We start from the raw sequence: 25,467 nt of genomic DNA on the forward strand, positions 1-25,467 counted from the left end.
TTTTTATCAGAAGACTTGAAGGAATGCTTGGTGGAAGGGCATTTGTTGCTCCCCACAGATTCCAGAACTTTCCATCACATAAGTGTGAGGAAGTGTGTTTTGTCTAGTCAAATATTGAGGTTTGAAAGGCATTCTGGCTAGCTCACCCTGGTGAGAGCCATGCAAGTCATCACTTCCTGGATTCCCCCAGGTGCCTAGTTTGTAAAAATATACAGGTTTGTGAGATTTCACTAGGTGCTGGCTGAGTTAGGGCCAAAATTCTACAGCTAGCACATTCTAAAAAAAGGGACAGATTTCAGTGGAAAAATGTGATGTGTCCACGTTGCATTTTCGACCGCTTCGTGTCACAAGCACCAAGCCTACCCACATAATAAGATACAATATTTATCAGAAGACTTATGGGGGATGCAGTAGGAAGGAAATGTATGGCTCCCAGCAGATTCCAGAACTTAGCATTGCTTAAATGTGAGGAAAATTAGGTTTTGTAGTCAAAATTTGAGGTTTGCAATATATTCTGGGTAACACAACCTGGTGGGAGCCATGCCAATCTATACATCCTGGATTTCCCTAGATGTCTAGTTTGCAAAAAATTTACAGATTTGCTAGTTTTCTCTAGACGATGGCTGAGCTAGGGCCCAAAAACCACAGCTAGGTACATTCTATAAAAGGGTCAGTTTTCAGAGGAGAAATGTGATGTGTTCACATTGAGTTTTGTGCTGTTTCGTATCATGGGCACTAAGCCTACCCACTCAAGCGAGGCACCACTTCTATCAGAAGACTTGGGGGAATGCTGGGTGTGAGGAAGTTGTTGGCTCCCCTCAGATTCCAGAACTTTCCATCACAGAAATGTGAGGAAAATGTTTTTTTTTGTCAAAGTTAGAGGCTTACAAAGGATTCTGGATAACACACCTTGGTGACAGCCATGCTAGTCACCCCACACTGGATTTCCCTATGTGTCTAGTTTTAAAAAAGACATTTGCTAGGCTTCCCTAGGTGATGGCCGAGCTACGGCTCTAAATCCACAGCTAGGGACATTGCAAAAAAAGGGTCCATTTTCAATGGGAAAATGTGATGTCGCCACATTGCATTTTGGGTTGTTTCTTGTTGTGGTTACGGGGCCTACCCACCCAAATGAGAAGACTTTGGGGATGCTGGGTGGCGGGAGGTATGTGGGTCCCCTCAGATTAAAAACCTTTCCAACACAGAAATGTAAGGAGAATGTCATGTTGTAGTCATACTTTGATATTTTCAAGGGATTCTGGGTAAAGCAACCCGGTGAGAGCCACACAAGTCACCCCATTTTTTTTTTTTCAGGAATCTTTTTATTGGTATTTCAAATGTTATAACAGTTATTTCGTAACAGTTAGACATTATGATTGTAGCCACACAGTAAACAATTGCAACAATTACGCATTACATAGGTACGCAAGCAATACTTGCATCAGCTGGTGCATTTACCGTGGCAATAGTTAGGTAAGTGAATTAATTATCTGAGTTGGTGTGTGTCATTGTACAGGTAGCATGTTTTACCCGGGTTCTGGTATAAACATTCCATGTGATGCGGAAATTGGGTCTCTGGGTTTAATCACAGAGTACTAGTCAGACATCGTTGCTGACGCTTTTTCATGTTAAACATATATTCAGGTGCACAGTTATTTATAAATGAAGATCCTGGATTAATAACGAATAGGAACAATAACCTTCATAAACAGTGGAGTACATTATCTACGGATTTTTGATAGTGGTAGTGTTGTGCCTTATTGTGTGTGGAATTTTCTCAATATTATATGCGTGTGCTGGTATAGCATTGAGCCACGTTTGGGTCACTGTTGTGTAGTGAATACCTTGTCTCAATTTAGCTGGTTAGGGTAAGGGTGAAATGTTTGGTGAACGTGTCAGTGAACTACCCATATTACTCCCAGTGCTTGATGAACGTTGGGCTGACCTTAGATGCTAGTATAGCTCCGCTGTGGTGGAGTCTGCTTCTGGAGTTTGTAAGGGTGTCAGCTTGGCATCCCAGCTATCTAATAGCGGATATTAACGCAGGCCAACTGCGTCCTCTCTCCTCAACGCCACCCTCTCGGCACCCGCCCAGGTTGCAAATGATCGTTTCCAGGCCAATACATTTGGAGCCTCCACCAACTTCCAGCTACGTGTTATCAGTCATTTTGCTGTTATAAATCCCAAATCTAGGAATCTTGCGGTGGCTCTGTGACGAGGACCCCTAGGAAACAAACCTAACTCACAGATCTCCCATGTAGATGGTATGTCGCGTTCTGTGCTTGCTGTTAAACAATTGACCACGGCTACCCAATAACTATGCAGGGAGGAGCAGTGCCACAGCATGTGCAGGAGATCTGCATTTACATGTTTGCATCGGGGGCAGGCTGAGTCAGAGCGAAGGAAAAAGCCCGCCCTGTGCTAGTGGCAGATAACTTTTCTTGAGCGCAACTCTATAGTGCCCTTTATTCCAAATAAATTCTCTTAATTTAGGTTCCAGTTCCCTAAAGAAACTGACCGGTATATAGTGTGGAAGATTGGAGAAGTAATATAATAGACGTGGCAGCACAATCATTTTCAAAAGGGCAATTCTGCCTGCTACTGATAGCGGTAGCGTTTGCCAGAAGACCATCTGGGGTCTCGTGGATGACACCGCCCTTCTAAGGTTTCCATCAAACAGGTCCTCTTTTCGGTGATAGATGTGGATGCCTAAATACCTAAACGTGTGGGGCTGCCAGGGAACTACAACTCTGGAAAGGTATAGCCGTGGGTCTGGGAGTTTAGGATCAAAGGGAAAAAGACAGGATTTTGCCCAGTTAACCCATAGCCCGGAAAGGGCGGCAAAGTGTTGCATAATTGTCCCAACTTCCGGAGGGATCTGAGTGACATCCCTAAAGTACAGTAAGAGGTCATCAGCGTATAGTGACACGGTCTATAGACCGTCTCCTAGCGGAATGCTCCAGTGGGGGCCCCTACTGTGCAGCATTTCAGCCAGGGGCTCCATGGCAAGAGAGAACAGCAGCAGAGAGAGAGGGCAGCCCTGTCTGGTACCTCTACGCACCTCAACCGGCTCTGAGATACCTCCTCTCGTCTTGACCCAGGGGCTTGTGTACAGCAGATTAATCATACGGAGGAAAAGAGGTCCAAGGCTAAGTTGCCACAGAACTCCAAAGAGATATGGCCATTCCAACAAATCAAAGGCCTTCTCCAGGTCGAGAACCAGACAGCCCGCCAACTGCCATTCCCGTGTCGAGTAATGCATAACTCGAAACAGCCACCTGATATTATGAGATGTATCTCGTGCAGACACAAGCCGTTCTGGTCTGCGTGCATGAGGTCCGGCACCATTGGCGCTAGCCGCGCTGCTAGCGTCTTGGCTAGTATTTTAGTCTGTGTTAGGCATTGCCAATGGATGATAGGAACCAAGCTCCAGGGGGTCCTTCCCCGGCTTGGGGAGTGACACCAGCAACGCCTCATTCTGCGATATCGACAATGAATCTTCCTGCACTGACTCTTTGTACACGCGGAGAAGATGGGGTGCAAGGACAGTGGCAAAGGTCTTATAAAAGTCGTCCGGAAGTCCGTCTGGGCCAGGAGTTCTGCCCGCGAGATCATGTATGCTAGCCTGAATTTCAGAGAGCTCAAGGGGCTCCTCTAGTGTGGCACATTGTGCCGCTGTCAGGTGGGGTAGTGTGATTGTCGAGAGGAATTCTGCACAGGCCTGTCGGCTCGGTGGCGTGACCGAGCAATAGAGGGTTCTATAGTGGTGCGTGAACTCTGCATGTATCTCTGAGGGTGTATGAAACACTGTACCATACATTGAGCGTATCTCTATAATAGGGCCACATTCCTGCTCGCCCCTGGTCAGCCACGCCAGAAGTCTGCCTGATTTATCGTCAGAGGCATGGGTGCACACCGAGTGGGCAACATAGTTTAAGCAGCGCAGCCGGTCCAGCAGAGAGAGATGTTCAGTCCTCGCCGCCAACAAGAGTGCCATCTCCCTGGGCCCCCGGGCAGCCTCTCGTTCAGGACGCAGTAGGGTCCGCTCCACCCGAGTGAGTTTGTTTTCCACTGAGCGTCGCAGGCTCCACTGCGGTCCCATACAGTGGCCTCTAATGAAGACCTTAAAAGCATCCCACTCCACCAAGCCAGAGGATGCCGTTCCTCTGTTGTGTTCAAAGTATTCAGGGATTGCCTCATCTAGTGATGCTTTAAACACTGCATCTTCCAGAAGCTCGGGCCTGAGCTTCCAGGTGGGAATCGCTTGGGGAGAGGCATCCCATCCTAGCCGTACAATTTGTGGGTTGTGGTCTGAGTGAGTGGGGCCTAGGTAGTCGGTGTCCTGGACTGCAGCATATAAATTGTGTGCATAGTATTCTGTCTAGGCGCACGTGTAAAGAATGTGGGGCAGAGTAATATGAATAGATGGGGTTATGGTGACGCCATATGTCTAACAAGTGCCAATTTCTGGACCAGATGTTTAACGCTTGTGCTGCTGCCACAGTAGGAGCTGTGGGCAATGGTGGATATGAGCGGTCTAGGTCTGGGTCCAGTACACTGTTAAAGTCCCCACCTAGGAGTAATCGCTCCTCCCCGACAGCTGGTGGGCCAGAGTGTGGAGAAAGAAGGCTTGGTCCAGGTTTGGCGTGTATATGGAGCCCAACACCAGTGCCCGGCCTGCAAGTCGCCCCCTCACTAATACGTGTCGCCGCTGCTCATCGATTATTTGACCTTCTTCTACAAAAGGTATGCCTGGCTTAATACAAATCAGAGCGCCCCTTGCATAAGTGGAATACCTTATCGCATATAACTGACCTCTCCGTTGACTCCGCAGATGGGGCGTCTCCGGAAGTGCTAAGTGGGTCTCTTGCAAAATAGCTATGGGGGTGATTCCAACCTTGGCGGCCGCAATTACGCGGCCCCCATTCCAACATTTCCGCTGGGCGGGCGGGCGCTAACCAAGTTAGCGCCCGCCGGCCCAGCGGGAATGAGGCCGCAACACAGTGAAAAGCAGGCTGGGACCCTGTTAGGGGGCCCCTGCACTGCCCATGCCAGTGGCATGGGCAGTGCAGGGGCCCCCAGGGGCCCCAGGACACCCCTTACCGCCAGCCTCTTCCTGGCGGTGTAAAGAGCCAGAAACAGGCTGGCGGTAAGGGGGTCATAATCCTCAGGGCAGCGCTGCCCTGGTGGATTATCACCGCCGGGGGAAAATCGGCGGGAAACCACCGGCCCCGGCGGTGCGACTGCGGTGGTACCACTGCGGTCAGAATGGGGAATGAAGCACCGCCAGCCTGTTGGCGGTGCTTCCGTCATTCTTGCCCTGGCGGTCCAAGACCGCCAGGGTCAGAATGACCCCCTATATGTGCTGAGTGCCTTTTAAGGTAGGAATATATTGAGTATCGTCTCTTTGGTGTGTGTATGCCACGCACATTCCATATAAGAGTGGCGTAGGTATTCATGGTGGGTTTCGGTAGTAAATGCAGCTAACTAGTAATGTGGTCCACGCAAGCGGGGTTATGTATGGGATAATAAGGTTCCAACACTCCATCAGGCTACTAAACTATGGTCTCCGTAACAACACTAACAAATAAAATACCATCAGAGCAGAGGAGCAACCAGCGCCCACCCAAACCACATAACCCACTGGGTCAACAAAGCAATTGTACATAATGGCCCTCATTCTGACCTTGGCGGGCGGCGGAGGCCGCCCGCCAAAGTCCCGCCGTCAGGTTACCGTTCCGCGGTCGAAAGACCGCGGCGGTAATTCTGACTTTCCCGCTGGGCTGGCGGGCGGTCGCCTTCAGACCGCCAGCCAGCCCAGCGGGAAAGAGGCTTCCACGATGAAGCCGGCTCGGAATCGAGCCGGCGGAGTGGAAGCTGTGCGACGGGTGCAGTTGCACCCGTCGCGTATTTCACTGTCTGCTGCGCAGACAGTGAAATACATGTAGGGGCCCTCTTACGGGGGCCCCTGCAATGCCCATGCCAGTGGCATGGGCACTGCAGGGGCCCCCAGGGGCCCCGCGACCCCCCCCTACCGCCATCCGGATCCCGGCGGTCCGACCGCCGGGATCTGGATGGCGGTAGGGGGGGTCGGAATCCCCGCGGCGGTGCAGCAAGCTGCGCCGCCGCGGAGGATTCAATGGGGCGGCGGTACACTGGCGGGACCCCGCCAGTGGTGCCGGTCCGACCGCGGCTTTACCGCCGCGGTCGGAATCCCCATTGGAGCACCGCCGGCCTGTCGGCGGTGCTCCCGCGGTCCTCCGCCCTGGCGGTCAAAGACCGCCAGGGTCAGAATGACCACCAATAAGTCTCCACTAGTAGGAGAGTGGGGTAGGCCGTGTGCCTTGAAGGTGAACGTTTAGTGAGGTGCGTTTCCCAGTGGACGTGAATGACTGAGTGCGGGGCCATTAGATATGGATGACCATGTGTAGGAGAAAGGGGATGTGGTGTAGAGGGGAGATGGAGGAGGGACCGATGCGCCCCGCCGGGAAATCTCCTTATTAAAGCACAGGTGCGCCTCCAGTCCATCAGATCAGTAATATATTACAAATTAGCTCTCAGGATGCTGATTGGTTACTGAAGATACTGGGGATTATGGAGTGTGTGTCTGTGGGGCTGCCAGGGGGTTAAGATAAGTGCGGAAGCGGGCTAGAATAATTTGTCCGCTGTATGGGGGGTCATCCCCAGGCGCGTCGGGGAATCTGTCTCGGAGAGATGGTCTGGTGTAACAAGGCCCTCGCTGTTGGGTTGTGAGGCTTCAGTTTCTGTCTCCGAAGCGGCCGAGGGGGAGTTAATGCCCGCCGCTGACTGTAACACCTCACGCTGCTCCTGAATGATCTGCTCCAGATCAGGGACATGTTTTGCCCTCTCTGGGGTTGCATCACGGGCCTTGCAGGCACATGTCCACAGGTGCGCCTGCCCCTCGGCACCAGTGGATTAGTTTCCAGTTCTCTACCACTGATAAGGCCTGAGGACTCCAGCGATTCCCACGCCGCTTCTGGTGTGGTGAAGAATTGGGATTTGTTATCAGCTATTATGCGGAGCTTGGCCGGAAATAGGAGAGAGTACTCGAGATCCAGGGTCCGGAGCTTGCGCTTTAAGGGCAAATAGGAGGCACGGTCTCTTTGCAATGTGTAGTCAGGAAACAACATGACCTGGGCGTTGTCCACCCGAGGTGGTGGGGATGATCTGATTGACCTCAGGATGTTGTCTCTGGCTGCATAGTGGAGTACACGAAGTAGGAAGGGACGTGGGCCGCTTCCCGGTGGTCGTGTTCTGGTAGGGATCCTATGTGCACGTTCCACTGAAAAGAAAGGTGTCAGTGTTCCCTCCGGTACCAGCCCCCGAAGCCAGGCCTCAGAGTATGCGACAGCATCATGACCTTCCAAGCCCTCCGGTAGGCCAACAACTCGTATGTTGTTTCTCCGGATTCGGCCTTCAGCATCCTCGACACGACAGTCCAGTTCGTCTATGCGGGCCAATACATCTCCCATTGTGCTTTCCAATCGAGTTATTGTAGGCGTCAGCTCCTCCAGTCGTGTCTCGAGTGTTCCTGTTTTGACCGTTAGTTTGCGGTGATCCGCATGTAGCAAGGCAAAGTCACCTTGTCTATCTTGCCTTCCAAGGATGTTCTGGCCCGCTCCAGGGAGGTGCCTATACACTCCACCGCTGCCAGTACGGCGTCTCGTTTTTGACTGTCCTGGGGCGTAGGCTCCTGGTATTCTTGGTACCAGTGACGGTACCAGAGCGGAGGCGACCAACTCCCGCCATGGCCACAGCTCATGTGAACTCCTGCGAGGAGGCAGGTCACCGTCCCCGCCACAGGACAACTCCTAAGGATCCTCAATGCGGGTGTCCCACCGACCTGTCACCCAGGGCAAGTAGGACGAGGCACGTGGGAGTATCGTCTGGCCACACGTCCACACAGTTGGTTGAACGCAGGCTGGCCAGCGGAGTCTGTCTTCGCTCCTCACAATGTGGCTGGGGCCCACTTCCGGCCTCCTGGTCCGCAGAGCCGCATCAAGCGATGTGGTATACAGTGATGAGGCCCTTCAGAGCCCTCCAAGTGGCAGACTTCAGCACCTCCGCTGCGTCGGGAAACCGGGGCCAGGCCCACTTGCATGCTCCACCATACTACAACGGAGCAGCAGCATGAGCAGTCCAGGCACTGGTGCTTCCTCTGTCCCTCAGGGGCCCGGTCTTCAGAACTGTCCGGGGGGCCCCAGCTTCCAGGCCATTAGCCCCCACGAAGTGCCCAGTGCGTGCTGGTTCAGTCTCACCTCCCTCCTGCGCTGTCCTCAGTTCCGGGTCGAAGCTCGGCCTCCCCCAGGCCGGGCACCTTACAGATGTGACGGTTGCCGTCGCGGCTCACCAACCGGGATCTCCACTGTGCCCCTCGGCAATCCCCCCAGGCGTCCACGCCCCCAGGGGCCTTGTGCGGTCGCAGCGCTCCGGGCCAATGCCGCCACGCCACCTCGTTGTCTGTGCGTAGGCCTCTGCGCCCGGCTGCGCGCGTCCCACCATTGTCCAACACGGGCCCGCAGGACCGCGAACAAAGGCTCCAGCGTGTCAGGGAGACCAAGCGCGGCAGAGCGGGCGCTGCACTGCAGTCACTGGCCCCACGTATTTCTCCTGATGCCGGATAAACCGGGGTATGAACATGGAGCTCTAACAGCTCGCGTCCGCCATCTTAGATGAATGACCACGCCCCTCCGCCACACAAGTCACCCCATACTGGATTCCGTATAGTTTTAAAAAATGGACAGGCTTGCTAGGTCTCCCTAGGTGCCAGTTGAGCTACTTCTCAAAATCCACAGCTAAGCACATTGCAAAAATAGGGCCTGTTTTTAGTGGAAAAATTGGATTTGTCCACGGGGTGTTGTTTGTTGGCAGTTTCCTGTCATGGGAACTAAGCCTACCTCACAAGTGGGGTACCATTTTTAAAAGGAGACTTCAGAAAATGCTCATGGAAGGAAATTAGTGGTTCCCTGCAGATTCCAGAACTTTAATATTTTTAGTCAATGTTTGAGGTTTGCAAGGGATTGTGGGTAACACAGCCTGGTGAGAGCCACGCAGGTCACCATATCCTTGATTTCGCTAGGTTTAAAAAAATGTACAGGTTTTCTAGGTTTCCCTAGGTGTCGGCTGAGCTAGGGCCCAAAATCCACAGCTAGGCACATTGCAAATAAAGGGGTCAGTTTTCAGTGGAAAAATTTGATGTGTCCACATTGCATTTTGGACCATTTCCTGTTGCAGGCACCAACGTTACCCAGTAATTTGACAATTTGTCTTTTTCAGAAGGCTTGGGGTACTACTGGGTAAAAGAGAATTTGTTTCTCCATGGCGATTCTAGAACTTTCGATCACAGAACTGTAACGAAAATATGTATCTTTAGGCAAAGTATGAAGTTTGAAAGGAATTCTGGGTAATAAAACCTGGGGAGAGCCACACAAGTGACCCCATCCTTTATTTCTCTAGTTGTCTCTAGTTGCTGGTTTTCGCTAGGTGCCAGCTCAGTTAGGGCCCAAAATTCACAGCTAGGCACATTGCAAAAATGGTCAGTTTTCAGTGGAACAATGTGATGTGTCCATGTTACTTTTTTGGTTGTTTCCTGTCGCAGGCACTAAGCCAGCTCACACAAGTGAAGTACCTGTTTTATCAGAAAACTTGGGGAATGCTAGATGGAAGGAATGTGTGCCTCCCCAAATATTCCATAACTTTCCATCAGAGAAATGAGGGAAAAATATGTTTATTAGTCAAAGTTTGGGGTTTGCAAGGGATTCTGGGTAACACAACCTGGTGAGAGCAACCAAGTCACCTCATCCTTTATTTCTGTAGGTGTCTAGATTCTAAAAAATGTATAGGTATGCTAGGATTACCGAGGTGCCAGCAGAGTTAGGACCCAGAGTTCACAGCTGGGCACATTGCAAAAAGATCACATTTTCAGTGAAAAAATGTGAGGAGTCCATGTTGCATTTTGGGTTGTTTGCTTTCATAGGCATTAAAGCTACTCACACAAGTCGGGTACCATTTTTAGCAGGAGCCTTGGGGAATGCTAGGTGGAAGGAAATTTGTGGCTTCTCACAGATTGAAGAACTTTCCTTCAGATAAATGTGAGGAAAATATGGATGTCATTACAACACTGGCGGTCGGTGTTAAAATGGCGGTAAGACTGCCAACAGGCCAGCGGCAAACAAAATGGAATCACAACCGTGGCGGAAACCGCCAACAAAGACAGCCACTTTAACACTCCGACCGCCACAGCGGTAGCAACAAACAGCTCGGCGGTCACTGCCAACAGACAGGCGGAGGACAATGTACCGCCCACAGTATCATGAGAGGCCAATCCGCCACCTTTTCCGGGGCGGATTCACTGCAAACAAAAACACGGCGGAAACAGGACTTCGAAGGGAAAACGCTCACCTCAACACACCCCACAAGGAATCTGGAAGCCATGGAACCTGAGCTACAGATCCTGCCAGCCTGCATCTTCTTGCTCTTCTACCAGGAGCACGAACGCAGGTGGCGAAGACCACGGTGAGTACTGCACCTATGACACAGGGGAGGGGGGAGGGAAAAAACAGTGACACACACACGCAACACGCAACACCCCCACCCTCACCCATGATAACACACACACTAATACAGCAAGATACATTACAGTTACATCCCCCAACCCATCTGGAAGAATGCAAGGACAAAAGGAAATGAGTGTAACCATTGTAATATATAAAAATTGAGTACGCAAAAATGTATATATACACTATTAACAAATATATACACCAAGAATAGTAGTCCAGGTAGTGCTCCATTGAAGTCCGTGGAACACTGGGCCCACACGGCATGGGCGGGGCCCACATTTAATCCCCGAACATGATGGAGAGAACACTGCAGGGGCATCAGATAGCAATAAAACAGGTACCTCAGGGGGAAGGGAAAGGGGGGGCACCTCAACCGGTTGAGTGCACAATGCCAAATCCACGAGGGGGCCACATGCCCACTGTTCAATCCTGGGGAGTGCAAAGCCACAGTCTGTCAAGTCTCTACAGTGGGTGGTTTGCCCACTGTTCAATCCTGGGGAGTGCAAAGCCACAGTCTCTCAAGTTTCTACAGTGGGTGGGTTGCCCATTGCTTCATCCTGGGGAGTGTAAAGCCACAGCCTCTCAAGTCTCTACAGTGGGTGGGTTGCCCACTGCTTCATCCTGGGGAGGTCAAAGCCACGGTCTTTCAGGTGGATGCCTATCTCCACTGGTTCTGGAGGGGGCCTTGTGCCCAGAGGGCTTCCTTCTGCCAAGGACAGAGGTAGTGGATGGATCTCTCCACTGGTTCTGGAGGGGGCCTTGTGCCCAGCGTGCTTCATCCTGCCAAGGACAGAGGTAGTGGATGGATCTCTCCACTGGTTCTGGAGGGGGCCTTGTGCCCAGAGTGCTTCATCCTGCTCGTGACGGACTCAGTAGAGTCAGTGCCCTTGGCGCTCATGGGCCAGCGGTGCTTGTTGCGGCGGAGTCCTTGGCAGCGGTGCTTGTTGCGGCGGTGTCCTTGCCAGCGGTGCTTGTGGCGGCGGTGTCCTGTTCAGCGGTGCTTGTGGCGGCGGGGTCCTTGGCAGTGACTCAGCTGCCGGTGGTCCTGTCTGGCCCAGCGGGGCTGGTGCTGGCGGTCCTGTCTGGCCCAGCGGGGCTGGGGCTGGCGGTCCTGTCTGGCCCAGCAGGGCTGGTGCTTGCAGTCCTGTCTGGCCCAGCAGGGCTGGTGCTGGCGGTCCTTCATGGCCCAGCGGGGCTGGTGCTGGCAGTCCTGTCTGGCCCGGCGGGGCTTGTGCTGGCGGACCTGTCTGGCCCAGCGGGGCTGGTGCTGGCGGTCCTGTCTGGCGGTCTTCGCTGTGCTGCTCTTCCCAGACTTGCTGACTTTCTTGTGGCCCTTCCCCACCTTGGAAGGTGTCGCAGCTGACTCCACACTCCCACCTGTACCCCTGGGAACAGCTTTGGTGGCTGGAGTCTTCCTCCTCTTCTGCCGGGTACTGTCCACCTTTTGATGCTTGACAGGTGGGGGACTGTCCGTGCTGTGGCTCCGTGCCACACTAGCCGTCCTGGTGGCCGGTGCACTCCAGATTCCAGTGACTACAGGCATCACTCATCCCGGAGATGTTGTGGCTGAGGTGCTAGGTTGGGACCTGGAGAGTCGGGCCCTAGGAGACGGACAGGGTGGGGGAGATGAGGGAAAGAGATCAAGGTTGGACAGGAAAAGTTTCTTGGGAACACTGGCACGGGTAGCTGGAGGGGGTTTGGGAGTGGGTGGAGGAAGAGGTTGTGGTTGTAGGAGGTGTTCGTTTGGTGACTTTGGGTGAAGGTGCATGCGCTGGAGGCTGTCGTGAGGTGGATGGCTGTTGGGTGGGTGTGTGCCTGTGTTTGTGTATCTTGGGAGGTGGCGTCACAGACACACTGGGAGAGGACACAGGGGACGTGTGAATGGCAGTGGGGGTGGTGACTGCACGTGAGCGGGGTGTGGTGGTGGGTGTGCTGGTGATGGAAGTAGTGGCTGTAGATGTAGTGGATGCAGGTGTGAGTGTAGAAGAGACTGGGAGGGAGGAGGGAAACAAGGAGGAGGGGGACACAGTGGAGGCTGTGGATGTTGGTGTGTCTGCATGTGTGTGATGCTTGTGTGAGTGCCTATGGGATGTGTGGTGCTTATGTTTGGCAGAGCTTCCCTTGTGTGTTGACGTGTGTCCATGCTGGTCTGAAGGTGTGCTTGGGATAGGCTGATGTAGAGGGGATTGGGTCTGGGTGGAGGAATTAGGAGGGGGGAGGCTAGAGACGAGGACAATGGCTGCCATCAGTGCTGAGGCTATATCTGAAAAGATCGCTGAAGGGCCGCCTGACCAGAATGAATGCCCTCCAGGAATGCATTTGTTTGTTGCAACTGCTTTTCTACACCCTGGATGGCATTCAAAATGGTAGACTGCCCAACAGTGAGGGACCTGAGGAGGTCAATGGCCTCCTCACTGAGGGCAGCAGGGGTGACTGGGGCAGGGGCTGGGGTGTCTGGGGCGAAGGTGATGCCCACCCTCCTGGGTGAGCGGGCACGGGGCAATGGCTGAGGGGCTGCTGGGAGGGCAGTGCTGGTAGGGGGGGTGGCGGCTGTACCTGTAGATGCGGGGGGCACAGATGTTGCCACCACCACAAGGAAGCTCCCATCAGAGGACGAGTCTGTATCACTGGTGTCAGCTCCTGTCCCCACCGTGGAGCTCCCCTAGCCCTGTGATCCACTGGTGAACTCCGAGTCCATTGTCTCGCCCTCCAGGGCCATGTGGGATGCAGCTCCCTCCTGCTCTGGTGCCACTGCTCCTCAGCCTGATGATGCTAATGCACATAAGAACAGGGAGACCACAAAAAGGGGGGACTACAGAAGAAAGACATGTTGAGTGCATGCATTACCTCTACCACTGGCGGACACAACAGACACAGAAGCCCCATGCACTACGCTGCGCACTTGGGCTCCACTGTTCAATCCCTGGGACATGGCCTACAAGGCTATGGCCGACATCTGCACACATGGATGACACAAGAGCCTGACTAGGTGTACTTGGCACGGTATACAGGTGGGGTGCCACTGGGTCTGCCAGAACAAAGGGACCTAACTAGCACACTCGCCCTGGCCTAGGGAAACCCACAGCCACCTCCCCCCACCCAGACACCTCCACTGCGCGCACAATCAGCAGAATGAGAGTGTACTCACCCCCTTGGGGCTGCTGTGATGCCCTCAAGCAACCATCCAACTCCGGGTACGCCACCGCCCGGATCCTGAACATCAGGGGGGTCATGGTGCGACGGGCACCCCTCCCACGTTGGGAGGCCATCCCCAGCTGGGCCTCCGCCACCTTCTTGCTCCAGCGGCAAATGTCCTCCCATCTCTTACGGCAGTGGGTGCTCCATCCGTGGTAGACCCCCGGGTCCGGACGTCCTTGGCGATGGCATGCCAAATATCCTTTTTCTGGTGGGCGCTGACCTACATGAATTGTACAGGGGGAAAACAAAAGTTATTACCAACTGCACCGTCACAGTCATTGGCCCCCATCCCTACCCTTGCCATGTGGCACATGCACTCACTGTCGTTTCATGCATGCCTCAATCTCCCCCCCCATCTTTCATCCACCCCACTCCACACAGGCATAGCTCACACAGCATGCTCCCAGTGTACTTACCTGTTTGTCTGGAGGACCGTAGAGTAGTGTGTACTGGGGGAGGACCCCATCCACGAGTTTCTCCAACTCCTCTGATGTGAAGGCAGGGGCCCATTTCCCAGACACACGAGCCATTGTCTCTTCCAGACTGAGGTCACAGCAGCACTTGCAGTGTAGGTCCTCTCCTGTCGAAGATCAGGTATCGAGTGATTGAACAGATAGAAAATGGCGGTCACGTCCGTGGTAGTGGGTACCGTCACCACCGGCATACATCATCATTGGCTCCTGGGACCCATAGGGTCCAATGTTAACCAATGCAGAATTGCGCTGAGGTCTTAGACCACCTACCGCAACGGTGTACAACGCCAGCGCAGTTACCTCACATCCCATTGTCCCACTTTACAGGTCAGGCAGCCGCCATTTCAGGGGCCCACATGGCTTAATTTTTAACTTCGTCACACATACCTAGGCCTTGCCTCAACACTCATACGGCCAAATTTCAGATTATGATTCGTGTTCTGTGTAAGCTGTGGGTACGTACCTCTGAGTTGTTTGACTCTGTGCTCGCTGTTGTCCGTCATAGGCACCGTCTGCTGGCACATGTGAGGAGATGGCGGCATCCTCCGATGTACAGACCGCTGGTGGACCTGTCGACAATGGAGGAAAGACATGTGATCATCACCTACAGGCTTGATTGTGCCACAATCCTGGAACTGTGTACCCAGCTGGAGCCAGACCTGATGTCAGCTATCCGCCATCCCACAGGAATCCCCCCTCAAGTGCAGGTGCTGTCAGTACTCCATTTCCTTGCAAATGGGTCATTTCAAACAAAAGTGACCATAGCATCAGGGATGTCCCACCCTATGTTTTCCAACATGTTGTCCAGAGTGTTGTCTGCCCTGCTGAAACACATGAGGAGCTACATCGTTTTCCCTCAGGTGGAGGATTTGCCTACAGTGAAAGGTGACTTCTATGCCCTGGGACATATCCCCAACATCATTGGTGCTGTTGATGGGACACATGTGGCTTTGGTACCCCCCGCAGGAGTGAACAGGTGTACAGAAACCTGAAGAGTTATCATTCCATGAATGTGCAGATGGTGTGTTTGGCAGACCAGTATCTCCCATGTTAATGCCAAATTCCCTGGCTCGGTACATGACGCTTACATCCTGCTGAATAGCACCATCCCTTATGTGATGGGGCAACTCCAGAGGCATCGTGTGTGGCTATTAGGTGAGCACCTGGAAGCAATCAGTGGGAATGGTTGTCTGGGGATATCCCTACAGGTTAGTGTGTGTCTAACAGTTGTCCCTTGCCATTTGCAGGTGACTCTGGTTACCCCAACCTGTCACGGCTACTGACCCCAGTGAGGAATCCCAGGACAAGGGCAGAGGAACGCTACAATGAGGCCCATGGGCGAACTCGGCAGATTATTGAGCGGGCCTTCGGCCTCCTGACGACCAGGTTCAGGTGCCTCCATATAACATATGGATCCCTATTCTACTCACCAAAGAAGGTGTGCCAGATCATCATGGCCTGCTGTATGCTTCACAACTTAGCTTTGCGACGACAGGTGCCTTTTCTGCAGGAGGATGGTTCAGATGGCGGTGTTGTTGCAGCAGTGGAGCCTGTGGACAATGAAGACGAGGAAGCAGAAGAAGAGGACATCGACAACAGGAACTCGGTGATCCTGCAATATTTCCAGTGAGACACAGGTAAGAATACAAACCTGCCTACTACATGTACTTTAACACTACTACCTCTCTACTGTCTGTCGTTTTCACCTAGTGTATGGTCACTGAGTTGTCACTTTCCCTTACAATTTCACAGATGTGGGTCCCACTGTGTGACATCTGCTTTGTTTCCTCATGGACTAGAGCTGTGTGACATAGGTGTGTTGACATTACATTTGAAAGAGCATTTTGCCACTGTAATTGCTAATACACTAATTTGAAATCACAGTCTGACTCCAGATTGTTTTGTGCTTCAAGGGTGTTTATTTAAGTGGTCAATATTGGAGGGGGTTGTAAAATGGTGAGGGGTGATGGTGGAGGAATGTCCATGGCAGAGTGCAGTCTATTAGTCTCACAGATGAATTGCCCAAATGGGCACAGGAAGTGGAGCTGGGGCAGTTTGAGGATGGACAGGGTGACAAAGTGGGACAGAAGGAAGACATTCAGGGCGGTCTCATTTCTTGGCGGGGTCTTGGCATCGTTCTCTGTCTTTGTCCTGGATTTCAGGGTCCGTTTGCGGGATGGTTCTCCCTCTGCAGGGGGTGGGGTGCTGGTGTGGTGGTCCTGTGGCGGTGCCTCCTGTCCACTACCGCCGTAGGAGGTGGTGGACAGTTCATTGTTCAGGCTAGTGTCAGGGGCCCCTTGTTGTGCCACAGTGTCCCTCCTGGTGTTGAGGACTTCCTTCAGCACCCCTCCGATGGTGCCCAGGGTGGAATTGATGGATCTGAGTTCCTCCCTGAAGCCCAAATACTGTTCCTCCTGCAGGCGCTGGGTCTCCTGAAACTTGGCCAGTACTGTTGCCATCGTCTCCTGGGAGTGGTGGTAGGCTCCCATGATGTTGGAGAGGGACTCGTGGAGAGTGGGTTCCCTTAGCCTGTCCTCCCCCTGTCGCACCAGTTTATCACTGTCCTTTGGTGTAGTGGACTTGTGTGGGTGTCTGCATTTTTGTGGATTCCGAGCTGTGGGCCATAATAGCTGTGGCGGATTTCCGCGGCCACGGTGTTGTGTTGGCGGTCTTCTGCACGGCGGTAAGCGGCTTTTACCGCCAATGTTGTAATGAGGGCCTATGTTTTTAGTCAAATTTTGAGGTTTGCAAGGGTTTGTGGGTAGCACAGCCTGGTGAGAGCCACGCAGGTCACCCTATCCTGGATTTCCCTAGGTTTAAGAAATGTACAGGTTTTCTAGGGTTCCCTAGTTGTCAGCTGAGCCACGGCCCAAAATCCACAGCTAGGTGCATTGCAAAAAAGGGTCACCTTTCAGCAGAAAAATTTGATGTGTCCACGTTGCAGTTTGGGCTATTTCCTGTAGCGGGCACTAAGCCTACCCACACAAATGAGGTATCATTGTTTTCAGAAGGATTTAGGGAATGCTTGGCAAAAGGAAGTTTGTGGCTCACTGCAGATTCCAGAACCTTCCATCACATACATGTGAGGAAAATGTGTTTTTTATTTAACGTTAGAGCCTTGCAAGGAATTCTGGGTAACACACTCTACTGAGAGCCATGCTTGTCACCCCAACCTGGATTCCCATAGGTGTCTAGTTTTAAAAAATTTAGCTGTTTGCTAGATTTCCCTATGTGTCATCTGAGCTAGGGCTTAGAATCCACAAGATTGCAATAAAAGGGTCAATTTTCAGTGGAAAAATGTGATGTGTCCACGTTGCCTTTTGGGCTGTTTCTTGTTGTTGGCACTAGGCCGAACCACAAAAGCAAGCAAGGCACCTTTTTTAATAAGTGTGGGGGAATGCTGGGTGTAAGGACGTTTGTAGATCCCCTCAGATACCAGAATTCTTTATTACATAAATGTGAGGAAAATGTTTTTTTGTCAGAGGCTTGCAAGGGATCCTGACTAACACAACCTGGTGAGAACCATGCATGCTACCCCATCCCTGATTCACAGAGGAGTCTGTTTTTCAGAAATATACATGTTTTATAAGTCTCCCTAGTTGCTGGCTGAGTTAGGGCCCAAACTCTTCAAATAGGCAATGCAACAAAAGTCAGCTTTCAGTGGAAAAATGTGATGTGTTCAAGTTACGTTTTGGGCCATTTCCTGTCACAGGTACTAGAGTTACCCACACAAGTGAGGTACTATCTTTATTGGCCCTGTCAGGGGAACACAGAATCAAGTGTTATTACCAATTATATTTCCCTGCATCTGTGCCTACCAAAAGTAAAGTAAGACATTATGTAAAAAATAAGTCATTTTGAGAAATGCCATCTTAGGTGCATTAGTATGGGTACCCTCAAATTCAGACATGTGCAGATAACCACTGCTTCTAAACTCCATATGTTGTGCCCATTTCGGAAATATATAGGTTTACTTGATACCTATTTTTTACTATTTATCTATTACCATATGAATTGCTGTAAACCCACAGTGAAAAACTGTTCCAAGGTGCAGCTCAGTTATTGACTCAGGGTACTTTCAGTCCTTGGAAAACCTACAAACCCTACATATGCCTGCATATGCCTGCAAGCAGAAGAGTCCAACAGATTATCATGAAGAGAAGTTACAAATGAAAACTTTGTCACAAATGCCAGTCTTTTCCTACTAATTTTCAAAAACGTTTTCATTCCAACGCTGAGGAGCATATTTACAAGCCGCTTGCGCCACCTTAGCACCACTGTAGCATCATTTTTTTAATGCTAAGATGGCACTAAGGTGGCTTGCCTGCCATGCCATATTTACAAAGTGGCGCAATGCTTGCATTGTGCCACTTTGTAAACCCTTGTGCCACATTATGCCTGCATCAGTCATAATATATGAAAAGGGGGGCGCCCTGGTGCAGGGACGCTTGAAAAAATGGTGCAGTGAGATTTTCAACCTTAAAATGATGCACTCATTATATTCAATGGGCCTCCCTGTGCTTTGCTGCACTAGTGTCAAACATTTTTACGCTACTGTAGCAAAGTGCCCCAAGAGAATCAAAAACTTTGACACTATTGTGCTAAAGATCGCCATGGCACACCATATTGTAAATATGGTGCAACCATGGTGTCGTTAGGTGCCGGTAAGGGGGGGGGGGGCAAGAAACTGGTGCATCATCTACGATGTGCCACTCTCTTGCAAATCAAATAAATAGAAGTCTTTGCTCAATTCTTGGGAAGGAAAAACTTCAGATGCATGTGTCTGGGCCTGTGTCCAACCCGTGCTCAATCACAGTCAGCCTAAACTTTTGAATTTACTCTGTCTTGCGTTAACAGATAGCTCGGTTGGCTCTTTATGCTTTTAAGCACTACATTTCAGTTTATTCTTTAAAAAATCATATCTCAACTTCTCCTTATTGGATGTTTGTCATTTTGGTTTTGTTTTATTAATAAAATTAGGCTCTAATTATTTAACCAGATGTGGAGTCCTTTTGGTGGTGTTTTCACTATGTTACTGTTTTAAGTGTTGCACAAATTCTTTACACATTACATCCTAAGTTAAGCCTCCTTTCTCTGTGCAAAGCTACCAGAGGGTGAACACCGGCTAATTTATGGTGTGTATCTGACTTACCCTGACTGGGATTGTGGTTCCTGCTTGGACAGGGTGCATACCTCTGCCAACCAGAAACCCAATTTCTAACAGGCTTTATCCCTGCCCGGCCAGGAAGAAGCTGATGTCTAGATTTATTGACCTAGCACTGATGTTAGCCAAACAATGTATGAGGAGAATGTCCACGACCCCACAGGTGGAGTGATGAAAAGCAGATCTTCTGCCCTGAGGGGAATGGGAGGATAGTGCTCTAGGTATTAGTCCTGACTAGGGCTTGAGAGAATATGATAGTGGCAATGAGGGAGGAGAATATATTGGCTGACTCTGCTAACCCCCTGAACTCGTTCCTACACAGCATATTGGGGGACCCCGGCCCTCCTTTCCTAGACCTCCTGTCTTCTCATATCCCAGCTGACTGCATGGAACCTAGAGTTGACTGCCAAGACGACACACACCTAGATCAGGATATTTGATCATGCAGGCCCCATAACACCCACTTTCAATTTTGCACTACTACTCTCTTATATGGCATAGGACACCACGGGTACATAGGGACAGGAGGGAAAGGGTTTGGGTCCCTTTTGGACCAAGTTTATAGCTTCTAAATTGTTGTTGGCCATGTACTTGTTTATCGCCTACCATTATGCACTACTGCACTGCTTCATCAATCACTAAATAGTCGATTGTGAGACCACCAATTCACAGCGACTCATGCTATGCTTGTCATTGCTACACGTGTGGATGGATTGTAGTCTCTGTCCTTTGTTCATATTGGTAGAATGTGCAAGATCTGTGCTTATATAAACGTCCATAAAATATGTTTACAAAAAAAACTATGAAAATCATCATATGCTGCAGCTCAGTTGTTAGCTCTGGGTATCGCCTGTTTCTGGACAACCAACAAACATTGTACTTCTTTAGGACCAGACGAGCCTGACATACATAATGCTGTATTACTAACGTAAATTGACCAACAGTGCAAAAAATACAGAATGAAAGCTGTCACCTATTTCTAATTTATCTGTCTTATTTTCATGAAAATGTTTATTTCAATGATTAGTTTATTTCGGAAACCCATGAAAAATCTACACAAACTACCCCTTGCTAAAATAAACATTTTGTTTCATTTTCAGAAATGTATAGCATGTTGGGTTAACCCAGGGGTTACACACCTGTTCCCACCACAGATTTCGAGTAGCTACAAACCACAAATAACAGACAAAATGGAAAACCACTTAGAAAAATACAAAAACGGTGATACAATTATTTTTTTACCACTATGATTGTTTCTGTAATCTGGCCCATGGTGATGTTAGCACAGGCAAAGTGTTGTTGACGCCATTTAAAAAAATTCCGTCATGTCAACATTTTGCCCCCTCCCAAGAAAACTAAATTTGACTATGTTTTTGCTATTTCCTTGCTTCCCTCATGGGAGTCCACAAACCCTGGGTACTGTCAAAATGGTACGAGCACCATTTGTAGGAAAAGAAAGTTATGAAGGTCAAAGCACAAAGGGCCATATTTATACTTTTTGACGCAAAGCTGCGCCGGCGCAGTTTTGCATCAAAAAAATTACCGCCGGCTAATGCCATTTCGATGCGCCGTGCGGGCGTCAAATTTATACTTTGACGCACGGCGGCGCAACCAAAAGGTGGGAGTCATTTTTTTTTTTACGCACACAGCGGCGTCAAGTCGTAAAGGAAAACAACGTTAACGCGACGTAAATGACTGTGGGTCGATTTACGACAGCGCAACCCGGAAAGCGCCATTTTTTTGACTCAATTGCGTCATAATTAGCCACGAACACTGCCCTTTCAGCAGAGGAGAGCCAAAATGGATCCCAGATGCCACTACAGACCCCAGGAAGATGACAGCAGACCAGGAACCAGCCAGGATGATCCATACAGGAACCAGGACATATATATTTAAAAAAAAGTGTCGCTTCAGTGCAGAGGAGCAGGAAATCCTGGTTAAAGAGGTGACGGAACACCAGCACCAACTGTTCATCACCTCTAAGTTGCCAATCAGCAGGAGAGAGGCCATATGGCAACAAATTGTTGACAAGATCAACAGTGTGGCTGAAGTACGCAGGACAGTCACCGAATGTAAGAAACTCTGGCATGACTGCAAACGTAGGACAAAGGAAAAAATGGCCAGGAACAGGAAGGCAGCACTGCAGACTGGAGGGGGGAGTCCAGCACACCAGGAGGGCCAGGACCACATGGAGGAGATGGTCGCAGCCGTCATCCCTGAGGAGATCGTCACAGGGATTCAAGGACTGGACAGCGCAGACTACCACGAGACAACGCACATGCAGGGTAAGTTGCATGGGGAATTATAATGCTGTAATGTTAACTGCAACCGGGGTGGGGAATACCTACTACACAATGCATGTAAGTCAGCATAGATGTGGAGTGGAATGGGTAAAGGGGCACAGCAGGGGGGCATGCCCAGCACAGACAGAAGCTGGGGCATGACATAACACAGCACCAACAACAGTCCCATGGGGGCATCCTGTCATGACAACAATGGAGCTAAGGGAAAGCCTCGACAGGTGGGAAGGCCACTACGTCAAACTTACATCCTGGCACTCGTCAGTCAAAATATATCCTACATCAACTAGGTCCCTATCAGTAATCCAGTAGCCAAAACAACAACTGCAATGTAACTGCAACAACAGTTGACACTAACACCTCTGATCTCTGTGCAGCTATAGTAGCCAATGGCAGTAACCTCCCCATGGAACATACATACCTAAATTAGGGGGTGAGGATGACATCTGCAACAATCTCCAGAAATAAGACAAAGGCACCAGTACACGCAAATGTTAATGCCCATAGTTGACACATACATCAGCCAAAGTAAACAGCAATAGGAGCCACACAGCACTAATGACACACACATGCTGCATACGTCAGGGTCCCTCACGTGCCTGGCTAACAAGGCAACATCACTAATGTCATACTGCTCAGACAACAACATTGAGGAGGGGACACATGCAACTGGTCACTGAAATACACCTGCACAGTCAGAGGACCAAATAGGACATTGATACTATAAACAGGGCAATCCAATTAAACACACATTAACCACTATCAGCTGGAAACATCAACAATGTCTACATCCATATCACATCGTAACATTGCCATGCATAGGATATGCCACATAACAATTACAATTAGGTCAATGTGAACAAACAGATTTTGGGGCAGGTCCTGAGAGGCAAGTGTGCTGCCAGCGCAATCACAACACCCACAGCCAGTGAAAGGTCTCACCATACGAATAGATATACACGGAGGGTCGAGTAGGACAAAAAGATGGCTATTCCCTAATTGGTACAAAGCAACACCTAGAGGCGATTAGGCAGACAAGTCTGATAACTCTATATCATACATGTGACACACAGGTGGGGCATAGGCCTATAACAATGCCCATATGAAGGACAGCAGATACCAATACCAAACAAGATCACAAAGTAAAGTCATCAAAAGGCTTGCATGTTACGTCAAAATTGTCACAACACAGACACACTAATTGTACCCTGTTTCATTGCAGAGGAACATCGATCTCCTGCCGATATGCCTGTCTCTGATTTCCCTGATGACATGGATGACGAGCCCATAAACATTCCCCCGGAGACCATCCAAAAGGTCCTTGAAACCCTCCAGACCCCACCTTCAGTCACAAGGAGGAGCACAGAACAAGCAGCCATCACAGAAGAACCACCCACCACCCCAATTGTAAGACGTGCCAGCTACAATACAGCTCAGGACTCTGACGACACTGGCACCAGCTTTGAAAGAACTGTAGTTGGTGTACAGCGGGAGCTGGCCAAGGAGGTGCGGGTGGGGATGCAAAATATGGCAGCCAGCCTTGAGGGGGTGCGCTCGTGCATGTTGTCATCTGCAGAACAGGCAGCAGCTATGCAAACCCTAACATCCATACTGCAAGGACTACAAGAAACTATAAAGGAATTCACCACTGCAGTAAGGGAGTTGCCACAACACCTCGCACCCCAAACTTTCCACTGCATGCACGAATGTAATCATGACTCCCTCAGGGCTGACCTGGCTGCCTACCATCGTGATGTGGCTGCTATTCTCAAAAACCAGCAGGCCCTCCTTGCAGCAGTACTGCCCTTAAGAACTTCACAGGGAGCAGCCCCCGGGATGTCTGACTCCACGTCTTCTAACACTGAGGTGTGTGTTCCCCCTTCACAAACAACAACAACAAGGACAAACCAGGCAACACACACCTCAGAAGAAGAAGACATGGAACAGATCACATTCTCACGGAAGAGTACCCGGAAGCACTAGTCCCTGCACCATGGCCTACTTTGACCAAGGTCCTACGTTTTGTCAAATGCCAGTCTCACTACAACTATACTCAATGACTGTTTTGCTAACCACTGTATGACTTGTCAGCATTGCCAGTGAATGTCTCTCTCCTACTATTCGGCAAATCCTGTCCCTCTGCACTGTCTGTAACATCACCCTAGAATGTCAGGAGCATCAGCCACACCCCTTCTGTAGGATCACCATGTAAGAATGCACCAGAACAGGCTCTGCAAACATGGACAATGTACATTTTGCACTACAGCACCTATCAATAAATAGCACTTGCACACCTAATATGTCTCTGTGTAATTTGGCACATCAACTGTGCAGTAGATAACTCTAAAGTGCCTGTGTGAGAACCATGTCGCTTGTCAATACAACTGTCCTGACATCATGTAGTCTGACACCTCTGTGCAGTGGCCAGGATTGCATCATAGCCTGACCATCCTGAGGAGAATAACTGATGAAGGGACAAACCACACACAATTATGCTGTGTTAGACAGAATAATGCTCCATCTATAGCAATCCAAGTCAACTAATGGTGGCTGAGAAATGTAGGCACCATGCAATACTAAAAAATGAAATTATGCAGCATAATCTAAGCAAACACAACTGAACACTGCATCAATCACCCTTTCTGAGTATACTTCTATGAAGGGAAGTCATGCTGAATTTTTACATACATGATCTATGTCAGCAATGAAGACAACAAGACAAGAGTGTTAACAACACCTCATCTACAAAGATGTCCCTGAACATCACACTGCAGTCCGACCTAATAAATTTACCACAATACCAAGTCTGGAAGCACACTTTGTGATGTAGAATACCTACTCATCAACACAAATCCTTAGTGATCCATGTAAACTACTAATGGTGGGTCTACCAAATGGTGGATACTTACCAAGTTAGCACAGGGGTAGCTGCCATGTTAAACCTCCATTTTCTGTGGTGTGTAGCATAGGACACAAATGTCATAGAAAAACAATCACCTACACTGATGTCAAGCCCATGATCAAGTAGCAGTTAACGCATAATGCAAAGGGTTAACTATATGTTTATTCCTATGTATTCACACCAGAGGCAACTAAGGGAAAAGTCATACCTACACTAATCTAACCTGACTACTCCTAACCCACAACTGTCCCTAACTAACCTAAGCTAAACTTACTCTACACATATAACGAATCGATCTAAACATCAACGCCCCACCCACCAAGTGGAAAAGTGTGGCTCAATGGCTCAATGGTTAGAGCGGCAGACCCTCAAGCAGAGATCTGGCTCAAGACCAGGGTTCAAGTCCCGCTTCGGCAGGTCTTGGGCTCAATTCCCCTTGACCAGATAGTTCTCGCCTCGGTGCCTAATCTAATTCATGGGTCCCACTCTGCAACTCTGGGCAATAGCTTGCTTAATCTCCACAACGGCCCCAACAGCGCTTGGATGCCTGGCTTCACCCTGGGGGTGCTCAGGAGTGGGTGCCTCACAGGGAAAAAGCCAGGAGGGGTTCCATAGCGGTATGAGTACAGCGCCTTGAGACCCTAACGGGTGAGTAGTGCGCTATACAAGTGCTAATTTACAATTTACATTATGAGACAGGACACATGCAGGACAACACATACTAACCTACACACATACTATACTATCCTAAACAATCATTTTTTTTTTTTTTTTTTTTTTTTTTTTTTTTTTTTTTTTTTTTTTATAAACAGACAGGAATCCCAACATTGACCCCCACCCACCCACAGAA

The sequence above is a fragment of the Pleurodeles waltl genome, chromosome 6 (genome assembly GCF_031143425.1).
Source record: "Pleurodeles waltl isolate 20211129_DDA chromosome 6, aPleWal1.hap1.20221129, whole genome shotgun sequence".
NCBI classification, from domain to species: Eukaryota; Metazoa; Chordata; class Amphibia; order Caudata; family Salamandridae; genus Pleurodeles; species Pleurodeles waltl.